Raw genomic sequence first — 17,358 nt, 5'->3', positions numbered from 1 at the left:
TTCTTTCTGATGAATTTTGCCAAGTCTCAACCCCGCAGACCTCATCACTGGATTCTTTTGTAGTGAGACAAGAGGAAAGCTGCAACGCAAACATTTACACTGCAATGGTGGCTGACGTAAATATGAGTTAGAATTACAATGTGGAAGGACTTGCGCAAGTCCAACGGTAGAAAACCTGACTGATGGATTGCTATAGCTTAAGAACGAGGAGATATATCATGAGGGGGCCTGCCATGAGGAGGGGCCGGGGCGGAAGAGGAACTTTCAGTAGAGCAGAGTCCATGACAGTTAGGACACATGGGGGAAGGCAGGTGGTTCAGTAGTGATAAGGAATGAAAGGGGCTGAGAGACTTTTGATGGCTTATTCTTAAAAGAAGTGGATACGAGGAACCCGTGACTGCTTCCAGTCAGCAGTTGAAACAGATTCGTGGATGAAAGAGAGAAGGGACACGGTGTGTCAGTGATGCTGGATGCTCACGTCACTGTCTTGGAAGGATAAGCTATTCCGAGTATACCCACTACCATTACCATGCTAATGGAATATTACACGCCAATCTAAGGAAAGAAAAAAAAAATACAACCCACCTTTCTTATTTATGGGCCTGTCTGGGGACAACGGATGAAAATTAGCTTTGTAGCTATAACCCAACATGCTCATTACTGTGCATTGTCCCTATTTAAATAAAATAAAATGAAAAATCAATTGAATCAGATTTGTTCTGTTATAAAAAATAATATTTAGATCTTAATAAATTGAAAGAGTCTGCTACAGTTGCCCTAAAAGGTTTAGGTAATGGTTGGCGCCATCATTTTGATTTCTGAGAAGGAGATGTTGGGTTTTTCAAATCCTGTTATGTTCCTTCTGTGTGTGCAATTGTGTGTGTGTCGAAAAGGGACAGGAGATCATCAGATTAATAACTACCTCTTTTATTAAGAAAACACTGTTACTTTGTTTGTTCATCCAAGCATGACCCAACTAAGCCAATACACTCGCTGCTCCAGAGCTGATTATTGTCCATTATGTTTGTTCGGAGGATTTTGGTCGGACTCAAATGGATTAGAGCTGATTTAAAGACTAAAAAAGAGGGGATTATTTTGGGAGGGTGGGTGCACTTGTGTACATGTGTACAAAAGTGTTTCCTGAAAGTAGGAAGCAAACACTTTTTTTTTTCTTTTTAAATCAAACTGGTACTGTATAGCCTTGTTGCCTGGTGACTCTGTTGCTAGCTGCTCTGACAATTCAAAAGGATAATGAAATCTCTTGCTGTTCCAAGTCTCCAGGCGATGGTACAAACAGAAGAGAGGAAATAAATATACTTCAAGTCTTTGTAGCCTGTGGATTACAACTCACTTAATAAGCCCTTTTGCTCTGAAGCAACAGCTTGGGACATTATATAGTGATGAGAGAGAAAAAGAATAAGTCCCACTGTTTTTTTTTTTTTTCCCTCCACTTTTTTATTCTTCTTGCCCTGAATTTCGATTGAGTAACACACTATTGTTCTTCATGGGAAATTTTAGCTACTTTGGTACGCCTCTCCGTTCATACCTGTCATTAGCGAGGAGGCCTCATCTTCCTCCTCTGGGCAGGTCACCTCGTGGAAGGTGTGAGGAGAATCTATTACAGCCACCTTGGGGTTTGGGCTCGAGGACGATGAGAAACTACGAAGCTGCTCTTGAATGTGAATCGCTTTTACCTAACTATTTTAAATATTGTCACGCTGCTGTTTCTTTGCCCTCCTTCCTCATGTTATGCAAGATATTTGACGCAGATCTGGCAGCTTGACAATTACTCCGAGCAAGGAAAACAACAATACAAGAAAAATGCACGGGTGTCAAGTGACGACTTCAAGCTCTACCGCGCAGAGAAGATAAACACGAATCATGTGTGTGTGTTATTTTGTGAAAACACACTCCTGGTGCTTCTAATTAGCCAATGTGTTCATTAGCTCTGTGAAGAGATTAGACGGTCAGTCAATCAGGGTGACGGGCCAAAATGTGACTCCTCTCTCTTGTAATTATGCAAACTAGCGAGAGAAGACCAATATTGGACTGCTTGGGTGTTTCTCACTCCTGCTTAACATTCTGGTAAAAGACTCAAAAGTGACTCTAACTTGTTCAATGTCACCTTGGTGGCTGCTCCTTTACTTTTTTTTCCAAAAGCTGCAGTGCATTGTTTCCATTCCACACGCCATTTTTTTAACCTTGAAAAACCAAGGTGCTGTGCAAAACACGTACTACTCAAATTCAAAAGAATAACAATTCAATGGCATTGGCAACCTAGGGAAAAGAGAAAGATGTGGCCCTTGTGTATCCATGGTTACGTTGGTTTTATTGCTGTTTGTTTTGGGCAGTGGACGCAATAAAAGTCCTGTAAGAGAACTGAATAGGCACCGGGTGCAGTTCCAAAAGAAAGCTCATAGAATTCTCATGAAAAAAAAAAATAAAATCCCTCCTTTTCAAAGCCATCTGGTTTCCAAGGGTCTTGTGATTGGATTGCCCCTGAATGCACGCGTTCATCATGTTTTAGTTTCCCAATTAAGATTCAGAGTGCAAGAACTCTCATGTCTGCTATTAAAAAAAAAAAAAAAGCCAAATGGAAAATTAAGGGTCTCTAGTAGCAGGCTCGATCAAGCTTGACCTCATTTTGGTGTTAATGAAATATAGCGGCGGCGACTCATGCATGTGCAGAGGAGGGGGAAAGGGGAAGAGTGCATGGTAAAGGGAAAATAGGGAGTGTCAAAACATAAAATGCATGTAAAGGCTTTATTTTATTGATAGTGGAAATCATACATTGTCCTGGTTTGAAATTGTGTGTACGCCTATCATCTATTTTCCAGAAAAATGTTTCTTAAAATTACATGAAATTAAATCCAGTCTGCGAAATTCTAATTGTAATATGGTTACCTTGAAATAAGGCTAGTATCGATACCTGGTATCGGTTCTTGCCCATTTCTAATATATAACAATAGACCACTTTAGACTATTGCACAAATTTATTTGTTATATTGATTACATTTATTAGATTCATTTATTTTCATCCTAAAAAAATATTGGATTATTTGATTTATTACATAAATATATTTGATTTAAATCTGGGTAAAATGGAAGCCTTTTAACCAAAATCTGCTCTGACTTTTGGAAACATGCAAATAATGACTCCAGTAAATGTAGTCAGCCAAACAACAGCAGTAATGTTCACCCATGCTGACAGCCCAACACTTATCCAGGCTAATATTCATCATCTGCCTTTCTGAGGCGTGTTCAACAAATTGGACGGGAGACGTGTCTCTCCAGTTATTATTTAGCAGACTATGAGGAGGTGCCGTAAAAGCTAAATGCACCCTGTGCGTGTGTTATGCAGCAAACATGAAATTAGACACACATCACTATCCAAGGGCATACAAATGGGATGATAAAATGCATTCAAGCATTGAAATCTGAACATTTGCCACATTTGACTCGTTCCTGATTGCCATCGATTGACCACACAGGAAATTTTATTTTGAAAATAGATTTTTGGAGGGGGTGGAGAGTGAAGGATGACACCAGATGCTTTAAAAACCCCTCTTGATTCATTAAAAAGTCACTGTCACCAGAGACGAGGCAGGGGTGGGGGTTAATCCTCGTTCACAATGTGTGTGTGTGCACAAGTGTGTGTGTGAGACACAGCTGAGTGATCCTCGTCATGTCTCTGAGGGGTAATTAGCTTTGGCGTGGCCTGTCGGTGTTCCGCAGGCCTCCTCAGTCCCAAGACTCAGCTGACTGTGTCATGGCGGAGGCAGAGCTTCGTCTGCGGGGAGAATAGCAAGCAGCGGAGCCGATAGGATGGAGAAGCGACGAGGGGGTCACGTTGGAATAATACTCCCGTCCGACTTCTCTTTCTGCAAGAAATATGTCATTTACTCATGTTATTCCTCTTTTTCTGTCTTTCTTTCCCCATGTCTTTACGTCTGCCTTTCATCGGTTTGAACATTGTCAAATATAAAACGATACAAAAAAAAAATATTGCCTAAATATAATTTATAATGCTCGGTGGTTTTTAGTAGGGTCTCTTATAAAGTCATACCTGTCAATCAAAAGTGTCTTCTCTGTAAAGTCTCTTGTATTAAGTGTATCTCGTGCTATGGCAGATGGATTTCTATATATAGATAAGAAATCATTTCATTTCAGCTCCCCCTTCCCTCTCTCTGTCTCTCCGCCCTCTGTTTCCATCAATTCTTTGTCTTTTCCTCCACCTTTACATTGATTTTCCCTAACATGGAGCATGACGCCTATCAATATTTCCCGCTGCTATGGCCAACAGCCATCCATCAGTGGTTGAAATACACAACTCGCTCATTCTAACGTTAACACGCCGAAGCTTGTGTCTGCCCACCTTGTGTTATATTTCACCAGCTTTGTTCACTGCTTGATCAATTTCTCGTCTTGTGTCTTTAATAATATAATATAATATAATATAATATAATATAATATAATATAATATAATATAATATAATATAATATAATATAATATAATATAATATAATATAATATAATATAATATAATATAATATAGAAACTGTTTCAGCCATCAATGCATTAATTATATTACATTTGTTTTGATTGTTTTGTGATTGTGAACTCTAGTTAGCCATTTCATCAATATATAGAAAGAATTCATTCTAAAATCAATATAACTTGAACGATTCTTCGTTCTTAAGAGGATATTGTAATTTGTTTATAGATTCCAATCACTCTTCCATCGAAGCATTGTCAGGGAAGTATTTAGTGTTGACATTTTTAACAGAGTGGTCAGGGTATGCTGATTAATAAATAATTAACGGTGTAGATTGATGAAGCCTAAGGACATTGGATGTTCTTGCAAAAAGTGAAACTTTAATGACAAGAATTGAGTTTGTAGAGTGTAATTAATGAATTGAAAGGGGGGGAGGGGTCACCAAGCCTCATTAAAAAGGCTGACTCGAGACTGCCAGCTCGGGTGACCATCACAATTCGCCATTTCGCTAATGATCGGGTCATCACCTTTATCCATACACCCGGCATGCCAATCAGAAACACACACAAACACACAACTGTGTTCTTTCTGAGTGCTTGAATGGAAGCAAAGGCCAAAGCTGTAGCTCAGAGTCATCAGGACTCCACAGGATGCGCCTGAGCTCAGGCATTCCCCAGCAGTAAGACGCTATCCGCCATCTGCTTGACCTTTTATTTGGTGTCATCAATACTTTGGAGGCTAACTAATATTGAACTTCTGTTTACCAGAGCATAAATAGAATATCATCCGAACTGTAAAAAAAACATGTTAGTATTATAAAACATTTGTGTACACAACTAGAGCGATCCATCATTTCAAAAGATGGGAAAGATTGTCACCAGCCCAGTGTGAGAAATTAGCATGATAAATGTCTTTGCTAATGATTTATGCAGTGAGCATATAAATACATGGATGTAAACTCGGGGGACTAACCCAGATCGGGAATCCCAACCCCCTCACAACACCTTGAGGCGGGTGCTCCAGCCATAGTAGCAAAACTGGCCTGTCCTACATCCTGACATCCTTTAATGAATGTGACATTTAGCTGATATTTGCATTCCATGCATGATGTTAAATTAGCATGTTGAAACACTAAGCTTGAGATTAGACAAAGCTCAGCAACTGCACACAATCCATCATGCAAAGATTTACTACAGGTGACCCGCGCGGCTTATCCGAAAACCCACTTAGTCCCGCTTCCTGGTGTAACCTTCATTAAAATGTTACACACACGACTTATTTACAAAGCGTCGGAGCGAAACGTAGAATCTCTGCGGGGAAGAAACTTTCAATCCCATCTGTCAGCAGATGAAATTGCATTGGTGACAAGAGGCGAAATATCAATCAGAAGTAATTTCTTCCCACCGCCTTGGCTGTCAAAGCTGCAGGAGAAAGTTGACCCTCTGTCATTATACATTTGTTTAGCCTCTACATCATCCGCTACGCCGACTACAAAACACTCTGAGATGTTGTGGCGTGGGAATATAAAGCAGCTGAGGTCATTTGTGTGACATGCTCAAAAATGCTTAGTGAGGATATATTGATTGCTTCTTATATTAATCATATAAGAGCAATAGTAAAGTCCACCATCAACACCCCTAACAGACAGCCAATAATAGTGCTTCTATCAGCAGGTCTGGGCCCAGACAGCCTTGGGAGTCCCGTCAAGGATTTAACTGATTGGTATTACTGGTTCCAGTCGAATGAATGTCACTGCAGTCTATGCATGTGTCTCACATGTCAGACTTCACCCAACCCCAGTGTCGCCTGCAGACAAAAACACCAAAGCGCCTCTGAAATGATTCCTTCAACCCACACACCTTTGCAAAACACTGCAGCGATGGAGATGTTTGAATAGAAATGTCAGGTCATTAATAACTATTATCACAGCCTTATTGCATTTTCTATACCCAAGGCAGAGGAAACACGGTTTACTTGAATAGATTTGTTTCGAACTGGTGAAGCTGAAGGCTGGTACATATATGGGTCCAGGTGATAAGAATGACATTTGGAGGTAAAAGTCAAGTACAGATGCCAGAAGGACTGCACTTTTCCAAGGGAAATAGTAATTCTGCAAATGTGAAATGAGATGGTGAGCTCCCGTGCTCATTTACACTTGTGTCCACTGTATCTGCTTTCATGGCGACAGCCCTCAGGTTGCGTATCTGTTCATCGCTCTCTCCGAGATATCCGCGAGTCGAGAACCCATCTGGGGGCTTCCTCTGGAGCCTCTTGAGAGGGCCACAAAGGCTTCTAATTATCCCTGACCTTCTGGTTCTCCCACAGCTTGTCTCCCTCTCAGGGCCCCTGTGGCTCACACAGGACTGCCTTCTCCTCATGGGTTCCACATCTTCCCTCAGTTTGCCCTCATCTCACCACCAAAATAACCCTTCAGCTTGGCCCCGGACGCTAATTGCTGCCGTTAAATAGACAGAAGGTTTTTGGTGCAATGCAAGGTCAGTGGAGAAGAAGAGCTCGACAATGTCTGCTCCTTTGTTGTTGTATTGGTGAAAAAGTTGCATTCAAGGACAAAGAAAACTGTCGTAAAAATGGTAAACAAAAAAAAAGTTTATTTAATTATCAGCAGATGATTGATGAGTTGGCACATTGAGCTTGTGTTTTTATTTTATTATTTATTCATGGTCATGCATGAATTAAAAAAAAAAAAATCCAAACACACAAACCCTTTTCCGGAAAAGTCAATTTATCACTTTCTAAAAAGCGTCCTTATTGACCCAAAAACAGAGATTACTTGTGTAGTCACTCTAATTTTCTTTTTACGACATGAGAGGGCCATAAACTTTTGGAAATGATAGCGTTTCCACCTGCCGCAAACCACCAACCATCTGGGACTTTTCTCTCTTTTTCATTACACATCATTGCAGTAGATCAACATGTCCAGTGAGTAACCTGACCAAAACACATTGCCTTGGAAACTGCAATTATCTGCGTCTTAATGCGGGAGAATCGAAATAGACATCAGTAAAAAAAAAAAAAAAAAAAAAGAAGGGGCTGACACTATAAAGCATGTCAGTTAATATCAGTGAGTCAGAGCCATGTTGTAAATCATGACTCCGCTGCTGCACTCCGTCTCTTGCTGCTCGCTAAGAAAAGAGTAACCAAGGAAACGGTGAATTAAATAAATCTAGTGTCTTGACAGGTGCTTTGAACCAGATATGACCATGCAACACTGCTGAAGTCCTATTTATAATCAAAACGCTAATAATTACTGAAATAAGAATTGTTACAACCCTGGACACGGGAAAAATCTCAGCTAAATAATCACATTTTTAAGATTTATCTGCTAACATTAACCTTGAATTCTATCAGTGAACAAAAGCTCACTGTCAAGCTGAATCGGAATTAAAAAATGGCATTTTCGAGCATAAACGGATTGAATTGACCTTGACTCACATGAACCTTTTTTCTTGTTAATCTTTGGAAGAGCAATATGAAAATTTTAAATAACTAAACGTCTCTTTGTCACGGTCTTCTTCCTCTGTTAAACTAGTGTTTTATCGGTGTGAAAGTGTTTATTTTATCCTTGTTATGCATGTTTATTCTACAATTACAAGAGAACCACACGACACTAAATTCCCCGCTTCATCCATTATGTATCAGGTGATGTCCTAACTGCTCGTACCGGGATCACCCTCGGAAACGGGCCTTAAACAACTGGCGACGTCTTGGCGAGAAAAGCGAGTACCCATATGACAAGGATTGGGGAGCCGTAGCAGAACAAAGCTGCTCAAATATTGATCAGCGGCGGCGTCTTTGAGGTGTTTAGTCTCAGCCAGACAGCCGCCCGTGGGACTTGGTGGTGGGTTTTAAAGGCTATGCAACCAAGAGTGTAAGTGCAGGCAAGCTTGGTGCGCTTGATCCACCTTCTGCTGTTGATTCAGGTGGAACAGAAGAACACAAGTCCGCAGAGGGAGGAGCGCATCAGCAGAACCGCAGCATTGATCAGTGAAGATCTATTGGATACACATGTATGGTATGCTGTATTTTTTATCTGTAAATTGGAGGCTATCCAACATATTTTAGTTTATTTTGCAAAACAATATTTTTGAATTTACGATGTTTTGTTTTAAGTATGGCCGTTTTGTTGTCATATTTTTATGACTTTGCCAAGATATAGATGGAGCAACATGGTTGATTCGATTTCATTAACTCATTCACTGCCAACCCAATTAATATATCTTTGATATATATCTTCTTTAATATATCTTTATAACCGTCAATGGCACTGAATGAGTTAAATTGTGTACTCTTAATTATTGTTTTCATTTGATTTTGCAAAGTGTGTGTGTACATTCACTGGTCACATCACCCATAAACCTAAAAAAAATAATAAAAATGATCATTTTGTTCCGCATTTGAAATGCTTACAAATGGGAGCTTGTTTTTTGAAGCTTGAACAAGATTAGGTGACACATATTATCAGGAAAAGGGCGGAAAATGAAAGTACTTGCTTGGCTCCCCTGTTCATCTGGCTGTTTTGTAATTAAACTCAACTTTTTTGATGAGCCCCCAACTTCTACTTCACCTAGCTAAGCTGCCAAAACCACTCTGCATTTCTACCCGTGCTCTCCGAGCTGATTTGGACGTCCGCCACCGTTTCCCTGCATGTCAACACAGCATCAGGTGAATTTCCACTCATTCCATGCCCATTTCAAATTTCCATCCTCGCTACTGCAGGCTGCTGACGGGAGACGGCTGGCCAAACATCTCCGCTGTGCCAGATTCCCGACACAAGCTGCAGATGCACACGGTGACACGGGGTCCCTTCACCCTGCTGGCACAAGTCCCCGCCTGGCCATCTGGTGCTTGAGGAACAGGTGCCAGTCACTCCTCACGCCTGCCCTCCTATCTTCCTGAAAGACACAGCCTTCCAACACTAAGGTCCCTTGCACCAGCTTCACAGCTCCTCACCACATTTCTGCCAACGCACTTATCTCCTGCTGGGGACACTGCCCACATAACACCAGAGAGCCAGCGTGTTAGTTGTTCAGAATCAGCTCACATGCACAATGGGTAGCCGAGCTGGAATATTCTGAATAACCTGCTCTCGGCTTGCAACTTTTTGGCTACTCCTGAAAAAGACGTCGATTGAATGCACAATCACTCACATTCATCCGATTATTGAAAAGGAATAAATTTATTGGCGGGAAGATGGGCCCGCATGAACAAACTCGACAGCTCTAGTTTTGTAGCTTGTATGTAGAAACTAGAAGTGAGTAGAAAACGGCCATTAATTTCATAATTAGATTCAAATAATCACAAGTGCAAATATTCTTGACTCATTAATTTACTATGTAAATATATATCAGTCACAGGCATCAAAAGGTTAAATTAGTGAGCCTGTTTTGCAACACATTGCTGCTCTTATCTGGAACTTCTTAAATACTTCCAGAGTCTCCCATTTGCTCCGCCGTCACGGTTAAATCTTAAAGTTGCGGGAGAGTGTAACTCAACCCCTTCTGGGTTTTATTTCTGATGTGTTTTCGATTGATTTAGTTTGTGTTCTTAATATAGGCTTTACACCTGGACCAAATATCTTGGATCTCTGTATGTGTGATGGATTTTTTGGCTTTCACACACATTCTTCTCCTCTTCCAACATCATCTTCTATATGCACCTAAGTAGCTCTTCAAAGATCCCCCCTCGTATTCCAGCAAGGTGATAAATGCCACCATTTTCCCCCTTCATCTCTTTGATAAGGATGAGGACAGATGAAAGAAAATCTAACAGAGGGATGCATTTGCCGTTTGATATCCGCCACATGGAAAGGACAATCGAGGTGCAGAGGGACGACTGAATAGAAAGACGCCAAATGTTTTAAGCACAAATGCAACACTTCAGTTTTTTGTACCACTGACGTCTGCACTCGGGAGTGAATCATTGTGGTACGATAGTTTGGAGTAGAGAGTAATCATTCCTCAATTACCGTAATTTCCAGACTATAAACCGCACCTGAATATAAGGTTAGCTAAAATTAGGGGAAAATCCTGTTTTGTTCATACATAAGCCATACCGTTCTCAATTCTATTACCTATATTACCAAAACAAATCCTTTTACAATATCATAAAAATCATAAAAACAAATCCATAGATAAGCCGAACTGGACTATAAGCCTAAATTCAACGCTTGTGCAAAAAGTAGCGGTTTATAGTCCTGTACGTTTGGTGTACGATAAATTTAGAGTCTATCACTCTACGATTCGAATATCGCTAGAAGTCACCGTTGGCGAGTCAGTCACCGTCTAGGGTTCACCGTTTCTTTTTATATTAAAAATAATTTTGTCTATACGTGCATATTTTCATACTTGTGTGTGTGAGTATGCATATACAGTATACTTGAATTATGATGTTTTTTTTCTGCAGGAAGGATCACAATTCCAATTTAAATGCGATTTAGTGAAGGGAAAATAATATAAATAAAATGATTTGACTGTGTATACTTTCTGCCCTTGGCCAATGATTGCAAGCCTAACAGCTATTAGAGTCTCCTAAGTGTTTTATTCTTGGAGATTACCTGCGCTATCATTTTGCAACCTTATTATACCGTATGCATAGGAAAAAAAACAAAAAACATACTCAGCAATCAGCTCTTGATCTCGGCAAAAGCCAATTTGCTCGTTGTTTTGCTTCTGCCGCATATCAACTAAGACGGGAGTCACTTTGGTTTTCCATTTTGATCATCAGCACCAGTCAAGAACTCTTGATTGTGCCCAGCGAGTGAGTCATTTTCAATCATGATATGAGACTCGTACAGTATCCGTCATGAATAAACATGGCCAATAACAGCCCCCCCCCCCCTTCCCTCATATTGTTATAATTCTCACCTGCTGTATTAAAATGCATAATCTTTTCACAATTGCAGCCTGAGTGCAGTCTATTGTATCAACAATATCATAGCAAGCAACAAAGACCTAATTAGTACCTGCCTAGATATGATGAGGAATAATTAGCGGAATCATGGAGAGTCACTGACAGCAGTCTTACAAGCGGCACACGAGGGCCTATGAATGAAACAAAAAAAAATAGCACCAAATATTAAAAGGAAAGGAAGATAAAAAGTGTCATCCCATGATTGGGTGTGGTTGACTTTTCCAAAGCTGACGTGGTCACCATGACATCTTCGCAGATGATGTAAAAAGGAAGCGTTTTATAGCAAGACTTGTAATCAACAAGCCAGTGCTGGTTAAAATGACACATTTTGTTTTTCATGCAGTTCCAGCAAATAAAATAGCCTTATTAAACAGGCGTCTATGTGGCGCTATTAGAAGAGTGGAAAGGAGAAAGTGTGGCAGACAATATGTCTTCCTTGTTATTTAATGTTACGTCATTAATCCGAGTGGTAAGAGTTGGTATTGCTAATAAATCATATAGAATTTACTCGGTTTTCTGCATGGCGCCATAACTATTTTTGCATGTGTGTGTCAACACAAACATTTGTGACACACCTAATAAGTACCATCGGTCGCCTGATCACATGGTAAACGTAATCCGAGCACATGACAGTTCCCTAATCCGAGAAAATAATAGACACAATTTTATGTTGACCCTGATTTGTTATTATCAAAACATAATATATTTAACCAGTGCTTATTTGTATGCTAACTTTTTTTCTCTTTCTGTTTAAAGCCCCTTGGTCATTAACGTGCTTACTCATTTGCACATTTTGATGAGTTTACCCCGCAGCTGTCTTCAGGCCCGTTGTGAAAGTATGTGTTGAACTTGTTAATTTTACTCATGCGCAAACATTGTGTGAAATGAGTTCTAAGAGGGTTTCAAAAATGGCTGCTTTTATGTGTTTGTGTTTACTCCTAAAATAGTGAAGATTGCGATCGGCTTGCGAATGCTTTCTGGTTTGTCCCCGCTTGATAAGAGAACCAATTGCACATGTGTGCTTGTTTGTAGAGCGAATTGGAAATAGAAAGAGAAAATGTAGAATGCAACACACAAAAAGATTGTTGTGGTAATAACATTTGAAATAAATATTTAAGGGAATCCATTGACAGCATAATTTTTTTTGCAAAAACATTTGAATACAGCGCATATATTTTCTCACTTTATTTAATTAAAGTTATTGGATATGTGCAAGGAAATATGAATTCTCAGCAATGGCTTCTCCCTCATATCATTTCATGCAAATGATCTGCTACAAGGCTCTCCGCAGAAATAAAAAAAAAAGAAAAAAGATGAAGGGGGAGCTCCAGCACAAATCCTGGTTGGGTAATCAAAAGATTTAGCAGAGCACTGAAGTCGAGGACTCACCATGATGCTGTACCAGTTGGAATAACGAAAATTTAAATTGAGTCCTGAGGGGTGAGCAAGAAGAACTTTCTGATTGACACACGACCCCGCTCATATATATATATAATACCGTATTTTCCGGACTATAAGGCGCCCCCAAAAACCTAAAATTCTCTCAAAAGCCGACAGTGCACCTTATAGTCCGGTGCGCCTTATATATGGACCGAATTCCTAAATTTAAACTGGCCAAAAGCATTGTGTCATGAAATCAATCATAAGTGGCCAATCATATATATATCTCTCCTCATCCACAGAGGAAATGATTTTACACACGTGTTAGATCAGCTCCTGTTGCAGCTTGTTTACACTGTCCAGACCACTTTGCACTTAGCTCCTCCACACAGAAGCCTGTTTGGCCACAGAGGCCAGGTGACAGATAAAGCTGGCGGACACTCCACATCCAGCGCTGTAACGTGGCTGACCTTAGTCAACACAGATAATCAGTGACTCATTCAGCCCACAAGCACAGGATCTGGGTTGTTCACCAAGGTTATCTTCAACTAAAAGTGGAGTCTGGACCCTGCAGGCATGTGACAGGATGGCAAGCTTATGTGACCTTGTTAGGCTGTGACTCCATACAAACCCCAACAGTGCCCCTGGTTAAAGGTTAACACCCACAAATGATGAAAGAGGGTCTGTTGTTGCTGAGCTCTCTGGTGATGAATACATCTAAAAGCTTAAAGCCTCCTCCAAAGTAGATTTAAACTATATACCATTCTTTATATTATTAGATTATTTGACACTCATTTTGTTTACATATAAAAAAATCATTCCGCAATAAATCTGAAATAATTAGCATGATTGGATTGTATCTCCAGAAAATTATTAATGTATAAAAGACCAAAAAAAACCCTGTATTTAGCCCTAAAGCACAATTATTGAGATTATTTGCACGTTCACAACCTCCAGGCATTTCATTCCGGCTGAAATCCATGACTTGGTGAAGTGCAATATTTACCCAGCACAATGGACAACCTAACTCTTCTTTCATAGTGCTGCGTCCAAACGGAGCACTACAGATCCTATCTATTTGATTTTTCACAGTCCTAATATAACCTCTTCCACGCGAGGCTTTTTATTACCGCTCAGGGAGACAAGCTTTATTTGCAAGCTGTTTGCTGTAGCAAATTGTTATTGCACTGTGGCATTTCAATTGAGTGAGATATCAACGTATTGTGTCATTCACTGGACGGACGTGACTCCAATCGTAAAATAAAAATATTGAGGGAAGGATTTTATTAAAGGGAACGAATGATATGCTTTGACACGAAGAGAAATGTTCGACAATAGACTGATGACAACAGGCCATGGGTAGTCAGCAACTCTGGTTCAGATGCTCAGGATTGTTATCCAGCTTCTGCGGACCTTGCTAATTATCTGATCATTTAAATCGGGTGTATTGAAACAGGACACCAGCCCTCGAGGATCGGAGTTGTCAAACTCTCTGTTGATTTTCAATTTGCAATAGGCATATTGCCAAACTGTTGATTTTCAATTCTGCAACCATATGTAGAGTTTTTGTGAAAGCTCACGTTAAGTCTTTATTGGTTGAGATTATCCAGAAAGGCAAGTTATCCTTGGACCCAAGATGTCTCAAGAACCCCAAAAGCCAAATATTAGGTTTAGATAATGATTGCCTTAGCCAGTCAGGGACTTAACAAGCAATGTAGAGTTTCAAATAGTGCTTGCATCAAGGGGTGAGTGGCAAACAAGTCAAAGCAAGGCCAGTCTGCTAACTCGCCCCCCCTAGATCAAATTACGATCTTAAATAAAATGGAAACATGTTCTGCACTGTTTGGCTCTTCCTTCTCTGTCCGGCCCCAAGTGACTTCTTTCTATCGTCTTTGTTTCTTTGCCTGTCTTCATTAAACTTGTCAAGTTGTTGCTGCAGAGGCTTTGCCAGCTTTCTTCTTCTGCTTTACTGCTCTCATCAGCGTGCCCTTCAGTTGCCTGGAAACTGAGCGTGACCAAGACCTGAGGAGAGCGGCAACACCTGATGCCAGCTAAACATCAAACTGAGTTATATAAAGTGGACGAAAAGTTTCAGAAGCCAAATGAGATGGGTATGGGATGATTTCGATAAGTGCTGTTAGGATTGCATAGGAAACAACAACACTGATTGAAAAGATTTTTATTTTTATTATCTTGTTTTAGGTTCTATAAAATACATTGTCATAGCCACAGTTATTGTGGAAGCGCAATAGTAAATATTTGATTACACAAAATCTAAATTGGCTAAAAAAAAAAAAATCTAGCTGCCAAAACATGATGTACGGTACATTCGAATCCACACCATGATTTTTCTGAATGATCGTCTTTATACCACCAGTAGTTAATCATGTTCAACCATAGTCGAGTTCACCACTTTTCTCTGTGTATTTGATATAAAATATGTATTAAAGCTCTTCTGTCATTTAGGTGTTAACCAAACAATCTAAGGAATGATGCAGCTGACTGGTTACTGTAATGAGAAATTAAATGACTATAATTTATTAATTAAATTGACAAAAGAAAAAAAGGTACGTTATGCTATGCATGCACAATTTCTTCCGTGGATTGCCAAAAATGTTGATTGGGAATACACTAATCTACGATACTGAATGAATATTATTAAACTATGATGAGGTCGCGGTTGTAGAAAACACTGGACTAAAGAGTAATCATTTTTCTTTCAGGAATTTTGTTTTCAAGAACCATGTTCCTGTTTCAAGTGTAAACATTCTGATATGAAGTGGATGTAAACCTTATAATCAGTGCCAGATTTCCTGTCTTTGTGGATTCAAGCTCCCTTCTGGAAAAGTGAGACTGCCCCACTTTTCCAAGAGTGAAAAGAATAATCTATCAAATCTCACATCACCAACTGCCTCTCGTCAACGCGTAACGAACATTAAAATGAGCTCTTCCCCCATCACTTTTGCAAAGCTGATTCGTACATCACTGCCGGGCGGCTTGTGATGTTAAATCAATATAAGGGGCATGTATTTGTACGTGGCTCCGCGGCTACGGAGCTAATGACCCAACAAAACGGATGGAGTGTCTGCTTAGCGGGCTGATGGGACAGCGGAGTGAGGAAATAAGGAAACAATGAGGCACCTATCTGAGAAGAGCACTCCGTCTTGTTGTGATGTGACGCTGATTGCAGTCACAGTGGATAATGTCTGTATATACCGTATATGCATTGAGGGGACCATTGTGAGACTTTGAGAGGTTGAAGAGACACTGACAGGGCGGACAAATCAGAATGTCTCCAAATTGGGTGCATGCAAGTGAAACTAATTGAGAAGCTCAACAATCTTTGCATGACAATTTGTTGTTGTATAACTGGTGGAAAGTAGAAAATGCACAAATTATGGCTTCTGATCACTATTGGAGTATTATAAAATAAAAAAAAAATCAATTATAATTATAAATCGGACAAAGTAACAAAATATCTGAGAGCTGACATACCAGTAACTCAAAATCTGGCATTAGATCTGTGTTAGATTCGGGCAAGGCGGAATTTCACAATTCAGCAGATAGTGTCTGTGTCCAATGGCAAATTAACATAACAGTTAACAAGAATTCAATGTGTTGGAACCAATGTGTGGTTTGTGTTTTGCGCTCTGGCCCATTTTTGAACATTCCCACAAACCTTGTGGCGATTGCACCCAGCCATATGTCTAGTCTGTAGCTTCACAGACACTCCAATCCATTTAGCCTTTTCAAAGGATGGCTACGAGCTTCAAACACTTTATAATTAACCATAAAATATGACTGGAGGAATTGTGGTGAGCTGTATGTTTTTTTTTTTTTTTTTTGTCTGAGATCCAAAATAGGCTTCTTGTTGGGTGATGTCATTCATCTTTTGAGCAAATTACAAAACCACGACTAACTAATGTGGCATTAATTTTATGAAGTAGACTTTGATGCAGATTTACCAAAATAACTTTTTGCTACCATAGCCCCCTTCAGTCTGTTTTTTTTTTTCTTCTTAAAATATTTTTGTCCATTCCAGCTCTGCTCACTCTCTCTACATTTCTTTGTCGTGCTGTCCGTCTCTATTTGTCTCTGTGGACACGTTGCTTTCTCTGAGGGCTGCACTCTGACACAGTGTAAAGAAATAAGTTTGCTCCTGCAGTGACAGCAGCACTTTGCAGTCGGGATAACAGCTCGGGATATTGACAGAGTTGAGGGAAAGGGTCACACTTAGTTGGCAGCAAGGCGGATAGGAAGCTTATTTGTCTAAGGTTACATAAATGGCATTAAAAGGCTTCAAATGAAGTGCTTATGTAGTAGCCGTCCTCACCTTTTTACCTTTAGAGATGGAGCGGTGCTGCTATTTTGTAAAATTGCCAGTTCTTGCTATTTTATCACATACCATTCATCAACTAGAATAAAAGTGAGAGAACTCAAGTCTAAACATGAACTTGCCGACCTAAACAATTCCATCCCACAGTATTTTTCCATAATACCTATTTTTATCTAAACAAAAAATTATTATTTTATTATATCAATGTTAGATTTGT

The 17,358-nt window shown here is 39.8% G+C and overlaps 1 protein-coding gene across 7 annotated transcripts in view; it reads left to right on the top strand.

The window, feature by feature from the left end:
• The window catches only part of nrp1a (neuropilin 1a), a 96,051-nt gene that overhangs the window by 37,228 nt on the left and 41,465 nt on the right, over window positions 1–17,358 (top strand). For 5 of the 7 annotated variants that reach the window (XM_088363251.1, XM_088363248.1, XM_088363247.1 and 2 more), the window contains 4 exons: window positions 6,821–6,990; window positions 8,156–8,354; window positions 8,437–8,528; window positions 9,233–9,436. The gene's annotated coding sequence lies outside the window, so the exon portion shown is untranslated. The remainder of the gene's footprint in view (window positions 1–6,820; window positions 6,991–8,155; window positions 8,355–8,436; window positions 8,529–9,232; window positions 9,437–17,358) is intronic. The other 2 variants (XM_088363253.1, XM_088363249.1) reach the window with 2 other exon arrangements.

This window comes from Syngnathus floridae, chromosome 20 (assembly GCF_059516105.1).
Source record: "Syngnathus floridae isolate MCC-2025c chromosome 20, RoL_Sflo_1.0, whole genome shotgun sequence".
Taxonomy (NCBI): Eukaryota; Metazoa; Chordata; class Actinopteri; order Syngnathiformes; family Syngnathidae; genus Syngnathus; species Syngnathus floridae.
This window is presented reverse-complemented; position numbering and strand designations above follow the sequence as displayed.